The sequence below is a fragment of the Rhyacophila brunnea genome, unplaced genomic scaffold, assembly GCF_057557595.1.
Source record: "Rhyacophila brunnea isolate RB1 unplaced genomic scaffold, BYU_Rbru_1.0 scaffold_1, whole genome shotgun sequence".
Taxonomy (NCBI): Eukaryota; Metazoa; Arthropoda; class Insecta; order Trichoptera; family Rhyacophilidae; genus Rhyacophila; species Rhyacophila brunnea.
In genome coordinates this window covers 40115015-40127852 of record NW_028232751.1, presented here as the reverse complement: position 1 = coordinate 40127852, position 12838 = coordinate 40115015, and the positions used below count along the sequence as shown (strand labels likewise).

Here is a 12838-nt window from a genome sequence, read left to right as displayed (position 1 = left end):
AAAGTGCCGCCCTTATGCCGGGTCCACACTGGCAACATGTCGCGTGGCAACCTCGTTAAATTTTACGATAAGTATGATAATTATCGTAAAATTTCTTAAGCAATTATGATAGTTATCGTAAAATTTAACGAGGTTGTCGCGCGACATGTTGCCAGTGTGGACCCGGCATTAAGCTGACAATACACAAATCAAGGCCCTGTATAATATTCAGGCTGTGACACTTAGTAGTGGACTTTATCGCTCATACTTCGAATGCAATATAATATATTATAATATCATAAACATACACTTAACTGTTTGTCGAAAATGATCATTATTGAATATTGAAATAAACGAGACGACACTTTAGTGAAACGGCAAATAATTTTCAACTATAGGCGCGACAAAATTTTGGACTCGCTGGCATTCGGAGAGCGAATGTCGAGGTGTGAATACGTCAATTTGTTTCGTGATGGCGACGGGGGTATTAATTCTTAAATCGTGTAAAGCTGACTAAAAACGTAACCCATTTACTTGAAAAAGAAAACATGGCAATTAATATATGATTATTGTTACGAATAGAACATACGTTAAAGTGCCCACCACCACCCGTCATATATGCACAACCGTGGATATGCACGGCCGCTTTCTATGACGCTTTAAACGTGTCTGAAAGAAGTGATTTTAAGTGCTCATTCCGTCCCGAGACGGAGCCGCACGGGACTGATGCTGCAACCATGCACCGTAGTGCTTAAAGAAGAAAGTTAAGAAAGAAAATGTTTGTTTTTGGACTGGCTCTGCTGTCCGCTGACGTTAAGCGCTTTGTGTACCCGCATACTGAGTGTCACGAATTGAAATGGATGAGTCTACAGAAGAGTCGGGACTATCCCGCTCCCCATACGACGCTGCAAATTTCTCAAATGCCGCAAAGTTGGCCTCGGTTGCTACCAGATCTCCATGACCAATTGGGCCCGTGTGAGGACGGACCCTGGCAAACAGCTCCGCTCGTTCGAATTCCATAAGCGGGCAATCCCAGAGGATGTGTTCAACATCTTGGTGGTCATGCCCGCAGGTACAACCCGGCCCATCTACTATCAAGCCAAACTCGTGGAGTCTGGCGGCGAAGTTGCCATGGCCGGTGAGGAACTGGCTAATCCAGTGCGAAGGTTGGAGTCTTCTAGTTTGGTGCCTGCAGAATACGTCTGGAAAAAAACGGTTAGTGTGCCGCCCCTTGAGGGAGGCGGTCCACCTCGCCTGCCATGCCGCAAATGCGGTCTTGTACACAATGTCACTTACAGTCTTTCTGTAAGGAACGTCCTCGGATCTCTGCGGTGGTGTCAGATGGACACCGGCGAGTATTGTGCTGATCCCCCTCAAGAGGAGGGTGATCGATCCTCTGACTTGGACGTGCAGATCGAGGGGTAGCACCCCCGCGAGTACGGCAAGCGCGTCAGTAGAAGTTGTGCGGTAGGCTTTGGTAAGCGAGATCAGCGCAAGTCGCTGCCCGCTTAATAGTGCGCGTCTCACGAGAGTTAAGGAGTTTACTCGGGAATGCCAAATGCTGGAGGCGTAACCGGCAATTCCCATGAAAATTGCGCCGTATGCAACCTTAAGGGCTCTAGGCTTAAGTCCCCAATTGCTGCCCGCCATTCGGGCCATTCTCTGATAGGCCGAATTAGGCCTTAGAGACGGCCGTCTTGGCGTGGTGAACGAAAGACAGCTTGTCATCAAGAATTACTCCCAGATACGTAACCCTTTCGGAGAAACGCACTGAGGTCTGGCCAAAACGAACCGTGGGCGGCCGTCGAGTTATGTTGACCCGAGAACTACCCCTGAGGAGGACAGCTTCCGTCTTGCTCGGGGCAAAGGTCAGCTTGTTCAGCAACCCCCAATTAAGGATTCTGCCCAAGGCGTCCGTGGCTGCACGCTCAAGTGCCGGTCGGCTCGTCGCCCCAACAAGCAGGAGCAAGCCGTCGGCGTACGCAACGAGCGTGCAGCCCGGAGGCAGTGGCAGGGACAGAACGTCGTCAAACAGAATGTTCCACAGAAGGGGTCCCAGGACGGAGCCCTGGGGACACCCCATGGTGGTCCTCCTGTGAATCAGGCTGGGGCCGGAGTCGTAGGTTATCTCCCTATTGCTGAAGTAGCTTTGAACTAAGGCAAAGAGGTCCCCGGGGATCTGTTTCAGCCTAAGCTTTGCCAGAACCAAGGGCCACCACGCAGTATCAAACGCGCCCGCAATGTCGAGAAAAATCCCGGCAACGAGGTCCTTGCCAGAGCTCTCCACAGAATCGATCACAAAGCGAATCGCATCCTCGGTGGACTTTCCGGGTCTAAACCCAAATTGTCTTTGCGAGATTGGACAGTTTTCCGACAGGTGGGACTCAATCCTGCTGTTTATCAATCTTTCCAATATCTTCCCGAAGACGGGAAGGAGCGTAATCGGTCTATACGCTTTCGGGTCACAAGGAGGGCGACTGCCGGCTTTGGGGATCACCGTGAGATGACCCTTTTTCCAGCAGTCGGGGAATATGCCACTACGCATGCATTCTTTGTAGAGTTGCGTGATCTCGTGTGAGGCAAGAGACCACGCCCTTCTCGCTAGCGCGTTATCTATGCAGTCAAGCCCCGGGGCTTTGCCAATCGGGAGGCTGGCAAACAGGATCCCTAGTTCGGACATGGTAGTGGCTGCGGATCGCGGAGTGTTTAAGGGGAGCAGCGCATAGACGCGAAGCTGCTGAAAGCGGTCGTTGTCAATGTCGAGCGACTCGTTGTCCTGCGGGATAAGAGCATCCAACAGGACTGTGGCGGACTCTTCAGAGCTATTGGTGAACGATCCGTCGGGGCGCCGTACCGCCGACATGACTTTTCCGGGCCGTAAGCCCAGCTTCATCACGCGGAAGGGGGGGCCCCACGGATCATTGCCACCCATTTCAGTGACGAACTCTCTCCAGTGCACCTTCTTAGCCTTACTGATTGCCTTTTTGAACTTGAGTCTAGTGGTCCTGTAGGTGACCGCAAGCGGATGGTCCGCGTGCAGCGGCCCCTCCAGCGATCTTCGCGCTGCTTGTAAGGCCCTTCTGGCCCTCCTCATCGTGTCTCTCAGTCTTGTCAGTCTCGGCTTCCACCAGGGTGCGAGGTTCGGCGGTCTCGGTGGTCGAGGCCGACAGCAGGGCGAAGATTGAGAGCACCGTTGGCGAAGCTTTAGCATCAATTGAGGCTTGGGGTAGATTAACTAGACTATCATTCGCACCTTCCAAGACAGAAGCCATTGTCCTTAAAGGACCGAGACGACTTAGCTGTTCGAGACTACCCACAGTCCGATTCGGTGACACGAGAGTGAAAGTGTCGAAGATCGTCACCTATCTAGGCGTCAAAATGGACACAATGTTAAATTTCCTACACCATGCCGAAACCCAAGTCCACAAGGCTGGGGTGGCCTTCCAGAGGATCGGCCGCATGGCTGGTGAAGGATTGGGCTTAAAATTAAGGGCGCTCAAGATCGCCTACGGCGCCATTTTTATGGGAATCGCGGCTTATGCCGCCAGTGCTTGGTGCCCGCGCATTCCCAAAAGTGTCAAACTTAGAATCTCTCTTTTAAGAGGACAGCGCATCGCGCTTCTGTCCATTACCAAGGCCTACCGTACTACCTCAACTGACGCGCTCCCGATCCTGGCCGGCATTCTCCCACTTGACCTGCATATTCAGGTCAGCGGCGCTTCAATATTGCTCCTCAAGGGCGAGGAGGCCGACGTTGGTGATTTTCACCTCGTCCCTCCCCCTCGGCTAGCTGGCGAAGGAGTAGCATTATTGAGGCGCAGAATTAGACTCATGTCGCTTAACGCGGCCATTACGACCTGGCAGCGAAAGTGGGACGAATCGACCAAGGGCCGGCACACATATACGTTTTTTCCAAACATACAGTGGCGAATGGAGATAACCAAATATCTGACTCCAGACCATTACACCAGTCAATTTGTGACTGGTCATGGTGGATTCGCTGGCAAGCTCTTCGAGCTTGGACTTGTAAGCCGTCCGACATGTCCATGCGGAGGGGAAATACAGGATGCCAACCACATCCTATGGGAGTGTCTGAGTATGTGCTCCGAACGGGAGGAAATGCTCAGGTCGGTCCAACCAGCTGTTGGACCCATCGGCCCGTCCGACCTGGTTGCTACTAAGGCCAATTATCTTGCTTTCAAAAAATTTGCGGCGTCTTACTACGGGCGTGAAGATCTCTTCACATAAATTTTGCTGCCTGTATGATTAGCTTCGTTCTTTAATTTAATAAACAAGTAGGTTCATTTTCTTTTTAGTAATTTCCATGTGCTTTTTCTCTCCCTGGCACTTTGCATTAGAGTAAACTCAGTAAACTCAGTCAGAGCTCACTTTGAGCGTAGCAATCTAAGTCTTGGGCATCTTCTCCCAGGACACTCCCAGGCCAATTCTTAGATGCTTCACATCACCAATTGATGGGTCCCGTGATACTCTCGATTAAGACCGAGGGTGGTACGGGGCGGGTTTGGTGGAGGGAGTTTAACTTCAATGGTCTCGGGGTCGTCCTTCCGATAGTGCCCTCCGCTTTTTCAATCATGAGATTCGTGAGGTCCTCAGCCGCAGCGTGCATGTCCTTTGGCGGAGGGCGCGAGGCCATCCTGTCCAGACCCTCAGCAAACTCGCGGTCAAAACGTACCCAGTCGGTTCCCTTGGTCCTGAAACGCCTCGGCAGTGACTCGCTCACAAGTGGAGCGAGAGACGCATGGCCCCTCTCGGTCCTGTAGGCGAACGTGATCAGACGGTGGTCGCTTGCTGACGCTTCCAAATGGACAGTCCAGTTCACGACGCGTCCGGCAGAACCAGTGGATATCAAAGTGACATCAATGTGAGATTCCCCATTGTTGGTAGAGAATGTGGCTGGACTATTAGAGTTATTCAGCACCGTCAGGTCGTGAGTTGCCACGAGTTCCTCGAGGGGCGCCGGATTGTCCCGGCCAGACCGCGGCCCCCGGGGGGCCCACAGCCATGATTGAACGTTGACGTCCGCTCCCACTATAATCTGTTTGCCGCGGCATGCAAACAGAATTTTACCGAGCTGCTCGACGCGTTTCAGGATGTTTACGCTGAATTTAAAGTAAGAAGAGACCACCACAATGGAGTTCCCCGATCGGTCGGAGACCTCCGCTACGGCAAAGAGTTCGCTCGACAAGTGGGCAAGGTGTAGCACCACTAGGGTAGGATTCGCAACGAAGATGCAGGCCATGGACCCCAGGCCGTGGTGCATTACCCGACCCCCACTGAAACCCAGGTTGGGGCCGTAGGAGGAAGGCTCCTGCACCAGGACCAAATCGATGTCCATTTCCCGAACCGTCTTGATCAGCTCCGCCGTTATAGCCTTCCCTTTGCCCGCATTTAACTGACCGAACCGAATCATTGAATCGAATAATCCGTTCGGTTCCGCTCCTGTGCCATTGCGTACTTGCGCGCTGGGCAATCAGGGTCGATCGCTGCATGTTGGTGCGGCTTCTTGTGCCTGGCGCAGGCCGGGCACTTTCCGGGGGCCTTAATATTAGGGCATTCAGCCCTATCGTGTCCTTCCTCGGTGCAATGGCCGCATGTGGCGCTTCTCGCCGAACAATTCTTTGCCATGTGGCCGTATAAGTGACACCTTGTGCACTTGACGACGCCACAAAAGTCTTTGGTTGGGAAGGATTCCCATCCCATATATATGCGCCCGTCATTGATGAGCGCTTCCCTCACCTTTGCCGGGACCGATATCACCATGTGAATAAACAGAACATTAAATGGACGCATGTTGGATTTATATGACAAATTATATTTCGTTCGGCATGCGTCATTTGTACCCGCGACCCGCAATCAGCGCATCGCCTAGCCACGATCTTTTTAGACCATGCCTCAACTGGGGCACACATGACGTAACCCGCCACGTGAAAGAAACATTGTAGATCACATACCGGTATACTGGTGCAACAATTGGTTTTATTTTTTATAGTTGTAACCCGGGCGTACATCGGCGGATTGAATAGTGATATTTAATTGGAGTTGATCCAGCGCACATATTGACAACCACCGTTTTAAGCTGTTTAATATCTCTTAATTACGTTTTATCCTATTATAAGACCTGGTAGGTATTGCAAATTTGTACCTAGTCCAAGACACATTACACTTTGTGTTGCGAGCGGCTTACGCGTCGGCTTATACTGTCGAGGGTCCCAGGTTCGAATCCTCGGTATGGCAAAACAACACTTTTTTTTTCAATTTGTAGTTGGAGTCAGAGTATGGACCCAATACGTTGAGCAAGTGGCCAATATCCATTTCTGGTAACAAAAATCTGTTAATACAAACCTCCACTCTGTGGAGGCCCATAACATCGTATTACGAACGGACATATAATATATAATAAACAAATAGGCTATGTAATTTTTATGTAAGTACTAAAATAATATGTGAACTACTACCCACTAATCTAACGAAAATAAAATAAAAGGGTAAAAAAATTAGGTACTCGTAACTTGACTACTCGGCAACATTAGTTATGGTCGGTATGGAACTTGAAAACAAACAAAGCTACCTGAAACAAATAGCGTGAAAGAAATAGATAACGTAAAGAAAATCGATATTGAGATAAGAATGCTAATCGATTGCTTAAAGCTATAATATCACATAATGAATCACTGAGATTTTTAAATTGTGCCACAATAAATGATAACTGAGATATCCCACTATTGATAACGGTTTAGAAAAAATCCTAATATTACCATTTATTATAAATCGCAGAAAGAAACAAAATAAACATACTTACACCTATTTTGTTAATTAATTTAAAGTTTAATTTTCTAGAAACTTGTATTTTTTACTTATCCTACTGTTGCTTTCGGTAGCGATGTAAGTATAAAAAATAAAGTGTTTGAAATATTGCAATTTAAGTATTCCAATCACCGTTAATCGTATTCAGTATTATCAATTCATAGATTTTTCAAAATTCATCAACAATTAAATTATTGTACAGGTTTGGAAATTATTAGTACCTTTTTGGTTGATGTTTGCGAAAAAGTAGAGTTTCCATGTGTAACATATTTTATTTGGATATATGACATAAACATTATAACGTGCAATTATCTCGAAATTAGTATTTTAATACTGAATACGATTAACGGTGATTGGAATACTTAAATTACAATAAATCAAACACTTATAATTTTTATACCTACATAGCAACCGAAAGCAACAGTAGGATAAGTCAAAAATACAAGTTACTATAAAATTAAATTTTAATATTGAAATAATTAACTACATCCTATGCTTATTTTGTTTTTTTCTGCGATTTATAATAAATGGTAATATTAGGATTTTTTCTATACCGTTTTCAACAGTGGGGTATCTCAGTTGTAGCACTCTGTACTATTATTCAAAAGATGATTCTTGAATACTTTCTCGACTTGTTGAAAAATGATCATAAAACTACGAATAATAAATTAAAATTTACTGAGTTTAATTAATAAAATAGACGCATTATAGATTGATAAATTTTAATTCCAACATAATTATATTGTCTAGAACTCAAATTCATAATATTTATAATAGATACCTTATGTAATCATCCAGCCGTTAATTGTACACGTAATATTTGAAGGAATAGGTATAAACTGTATATAATATAAAACTACTTCTATGTGATAAAGATATTTGGTATTATTGTTTATATAGGTATTACTAGACCACAATATTTGATAACTGGTAAATTAATTATATTTACACTTCAACACTCGCCTGACAAAATATTTAATGTCCACAGATTCGTTTGTATGTTAATAAATTGTATAATATAACAAATAAATGTTTCATTTTTTTGAAACTGGATAGGTAATAAATAATATGTCAAAAACTTGAGCCGGGTCGACAAACGGCTTTAGTTGTTACTAAATTACTATCGTCTAATTAAAACATATGTACAAATAATGGGCAAATGGCGAAATTATCACTGAAAAGCATCACAATATTGCATGGCCCCCCACAATAGGGGGGCTGACAGGGCTCTAGCCTGGGGGCCCGGGCTTAAGGGGGGCCGGCGTGGCGGACCGACCACACATCACAAAATTGCACATATAGTAAAAAATGTCGCATACGGCGCTATTTCACGAGTATACAACATTAATTATTGTTAGTCGATATTCGACAATTCCACAATTCAAGTGGGTGAATTAAAATACAAAAAATATGCTATTAAATACCCTAAATTACACTATGTGTATTACACAACTGTATATCGTCACACTGATTTTAACCTTAGCGATAGGTAGGGGGGCCCGCCGAAGATTCTAGCCTGGGGGCCCGTTTCAAGGTGTGGGGGCCATGAAATATTGTAGCCACTGGATAATATTATAATATACCTACCTAGTTCGCGACACTTGAGATTTGTAAGTAACAACCTAGAGTGGCACAGTTGTGATATACGTGGAATATTATATTATAAGCAAAAAGCAATGAATGATTCCAAATACACTCACGAGTATTAAATGATAGTCATAAAAAGGCAATAAACGTTTATGATTCTCGTGTTTTGTGCATGCATAACTAGGTCTCAGTCGAATACTGTGTCAAATTCGTAAAATATTTGACAGTACGCCATAATAAATACCGTATCACTTAGACAATATAATAATATGATATGAGTCGTATAGTATCCAAAGTAGAACTGTCGCAAATATATCGAAATTTAACTAAGTATGCCAAATTATTCTTCTGACCATAATGTACGACTAGCAATATAATATTCGAATCAAAATCATATTTGTATCGTATAAAATTATGATGGAAAATAGGGCTTGGTATCAGAATTAGAAGTGTTCAATACTTTGGAAACAAAAGTAGAACAGTTGAATTTGAATTGAATTTCTAATTTTTAAATGTAGAAACTTATTTCATGCTATTATAACACTAACAAACCCAACAAAACGTTTTTCGTCATTTTCTCGAAATTGTGAATAATGCACAGATCTACTTTTGATACTATACGACTCATATATTTCTCGATCTACGATCATAGGTGTAATAGCTAATAAGTAATAACAGTTCCATTAAATTTTACACACTACCTACTTGTACCCTATTTTGTCAGAGAAATCATTGAAATAATCAAACTACACATTTTCTTTCGTTTTATATAGTACTCGTAATTTACCATTTTAAATTTTCTACTCAGTTTAAAATATTATTTTATAAATTGAGTAGTTATTAAAATAATTTAATGAAAAATAAAAATTTTGAAATAATTATCATAAATTGACCGCAAAGCACAGATATTTACGGACAATGATCGTAAATTTAAACACAATCTAAATAAACCATAGTCGAAATAAGTACGCATAGAAAAATTGCAATATTATATGAAAATTTGAAAAAGCCGCACGAAGAAAGTGTAAAATAAAAATTCACTGTTTACATTGTAATAATTATTATTAATCAATGGATGGTAACTTACGGTTGCACTGCAAAAAATGTGAATAAATGCTTCCTCTGTTCACTGAACTGTTCGATGCAATATGATTTTCATTTAGGTTCCACCTGAAAGTTTCAAACACGTTTGGCAAACGGAAAATCGTGTCGCCCGTTAATCACACGCAATTGTGACACACGTCCACCTCGACCGAAACTCTTCACTAGAATAAATTCATTCGAAATGCATTCTCCTCCCGGCAGCCAATCAAATTCAAATCATGTGATTGTTGCCAGACGCGATATTTTTATATCATAGATGAAAATATTATTATGTACGCCAGAATTATAAAGTTGCACTTATAACATAATCTGCTAATTAATTATTATCCCCAAATACATATTTATGTAATTTAGCCGCGGATGAAAAACACGGGGAAGCCAGACGGAAACCATTATCATAGCCGATTTAGGCAAAAATCATGAATTCGAGAATGAAAACCTAACCTAACTTAAGCTAACCTAACCCAACCTAACAAAATAATCCAGTATATCGGCTATTTTCAAAATGTGCTCTCCGCTGGCTTCCCCATAACCGACTTCTACACATTGTTTTCATACAAATGATATTCTTGGTCTCGTCTAGAGTAGTTTAATTTGATACATTCATTTTTTTTATTACAATGAAAGTGGAAAACAGGTGCAAACTACTGACAAAGAAGTGTGTAATGTTCGAGGGAAAATATTCTTTCATTGGAAGTACCGATGCTTAGTCTCGTGAAATGGTAATTTAGTTATAATTCGTGAAAGTTTGTATGACGTAAACTGCCCAAACAATATTACAATAAATTGATAGTAATGTTTCCAAGGTCGACGTGCGTTAAGTGTATAAACTTACAAAAAGTGGACGGATATTTGAATCTTGGTGTAGACCACAGGGTATGTATCTTCCATGTACCAGGGCTCGAAATGGAGCGCGGTTCCTGTGCGTGAAATCGATAAAATTATCGCTTCGTCTCATGGAAAAAATAATTTGACCATCTGAGCTAGATAGGCCATAATAACAAAAAATCTAACACATTTATTTTTATAAAATACACATAAAATTTGATAACTATATTAATATCTTCAGAAAATCCTTGAGCGCTCCGGTTCGTAAACTTTTCCATTTCGAGCCATATACCTACCTAGCCATCGTGATCTCGTTTAAATACATTATACATAATCGTCACCGGAATAGATGGCACTACGGTCACACAACAAGTCGCAGTGACACAGAGCCACTTCAATTAAAAAACGCAAATTATTTAGATAAATCGAATATCAGATCTTCTTTTTCGCCAGGACTGCATGACTGAGGATCGTGATCCGGGTGATTTGCTGTCGAGCACTCTTCTCAATGGACTGACCTGAAAAGACAAGACAAGAAAAGACATCTTTAACGACACAAACGGATACGAACGATGGTAATAATTATCACCGTTAACCCACGCGCATTTGATTTCCACTTGTGAATGCGACAGCTCGTAATAAAGGTTCAAATATATTATGATCACGTTTGTGCTGTCACAGCGACAAATTTAATCTATGGTTTCGTCATTCCGCAGAATATTTTGAATGAACACTATCTCTATAAATTCAATGATAGAAAATGCCAAATCTAATATATTAGTATTTTGAATTATTATTCATTATTCGTGCTAATTTCAATTAATTTTAACAGTTTCTACGTGTGCGTATGTTAAAATTACTTGCGATATTGCATCCATAGATAATATTTTGAACATAACCCAACCTGCCATAGACAAGAAATAATAATTCAATTTAATGAATGAATATATTTGAACCTTAACTTATAGTTGAACACCCTGGACACGCTAGATTCCAAAATGCGGAGTGTCAGGGCATGGGGGATGTACAAAAATGCGTTATTCCGTGGGCGGGGTCAGTGGCACTTGCTATATTTCGCCAAACGAAATTAATGAATAATTCATCGATCTGTCAGTGCTGACAAATAATTAACACCAACCGTAGGAGTAGGTTATTATACAACATAAGTATTATCTTCCTATAAACGTAGTACCTATGTTTTTGTACATAATAGCAATAATTACTTTATTTTCATTACAATAAACTGTATCTGACTTGAAATATTATCGTCTTTTATTTATTTTTGCGTTTTGAGTTTTTGAGTTCTGTGACTCATATAGTTAAAAATGAATTATCACTCCAAAAGATGGAACACATCATATCATATTAATTATTAATCTGAGGCCAAAAATAAGTTAATTTTTACTACAATAATATTATTGTAATACGGCAGGCAACACTGCCGGCCGCGCGCATGCGTGGTGTGGAGAGGTGTTTGAAAGAAGAAGTTAGCAGTGGTTGTCAACTCTGTTATATTTTTATTGGAAATTTGCATTCCACTAAATTTCTATCGCAACCAATTAATATATTGATTATTTTTTATGAATTAATGAAACTACTTTGTTCATTGTTCAAGTTTACAATAAAACAATGTCAAAAAATTACACATTACCTATGTAATGTATGTTTGTCTTAATATTGTACAGTCCTGTTATTAATGAATTGTCTTATCAAGTTATCAGTGATGGAGCGCCTGCCGCCAGTCTTTGACATTCGATTTTATGAATAAAAATAATGTGTCTGTATGTACTGTACTGTATAGGTAGTTGACTGATAACGATAACATTTTAAATATTAAGGTAGGTACATGAGATCGGTAAGCATAATGAAGAGAAAACCTTCGAAATCTATCGCAATTTACAAATTAGGAATGTACGCTATTCAATGAATTGTTAATTATTAACGTATATTATACAACGTACCCGGTCTTATTGGACTGATAAGACCCAATCAAATCAAAACATAACACGATGAAACTATTGCAGTTGGTCGCTGTGCGGTACCTGTACCTACAGGGCTCGATTTATACACTCTGCTAATGGAACCCTGGGTTAATATGTATTGAATGGCTCAAAAACCAAAATTATTCCGGTAATAATTTTAAATAGGTATAATGTGCGAATAGCTAATAAACTAACACAAACTCCTTCAAGAATGTATTTATTTTGCACAAAAAATTATCATGTACCTATTTTGTGATATATTAAAAGTCTGTTTGTGAACATATTATTGTAAATATTTTTCCGGTGGATTTTTCTACAATTGATTTCAATATTATACTTTAATGCAGCGTTTTCCAATCTGGGAGGCGCGGAGTGTTGCAAAGGGAGGTGCGAAAGGTTTAACACAAATGTAGCCACAGGTTTGCAGTTTGCAAATGCATAGTTAGTTTATAAAGAGCCTGGAAGCCCGGGCAAAACACACATCACAAATTTACTCTAATACTTTTAAAAAAGTCGGCTGCGGCGCTACTTTG

At 41.7% G+C, this 12838-nt stretch overlaps 1 protein-coding gene across 2 annotated transcripts in view; it reads right to left on the bottom strand.

Moving 5' to 3' along the window:
- Positions 1-9663, bottom strand: part of LOC147079769 (aminopeptidase N-like) — a 141350-nt gene extending 131687 nt beyond the window's left edge. For both annotated transcript variants that reach the window (XM_085944111.1, XM_085944119.1), the window contains exon 1: positions 9479-9663. The gene's annotated coding sequence lies outside the window, so the exon portion shown is untranslated. The remainder of the gene's footprint in view (positions 1-9478) is intronic.
- Positions 9664-12838: the final 3175 nt, after the last annotated feature.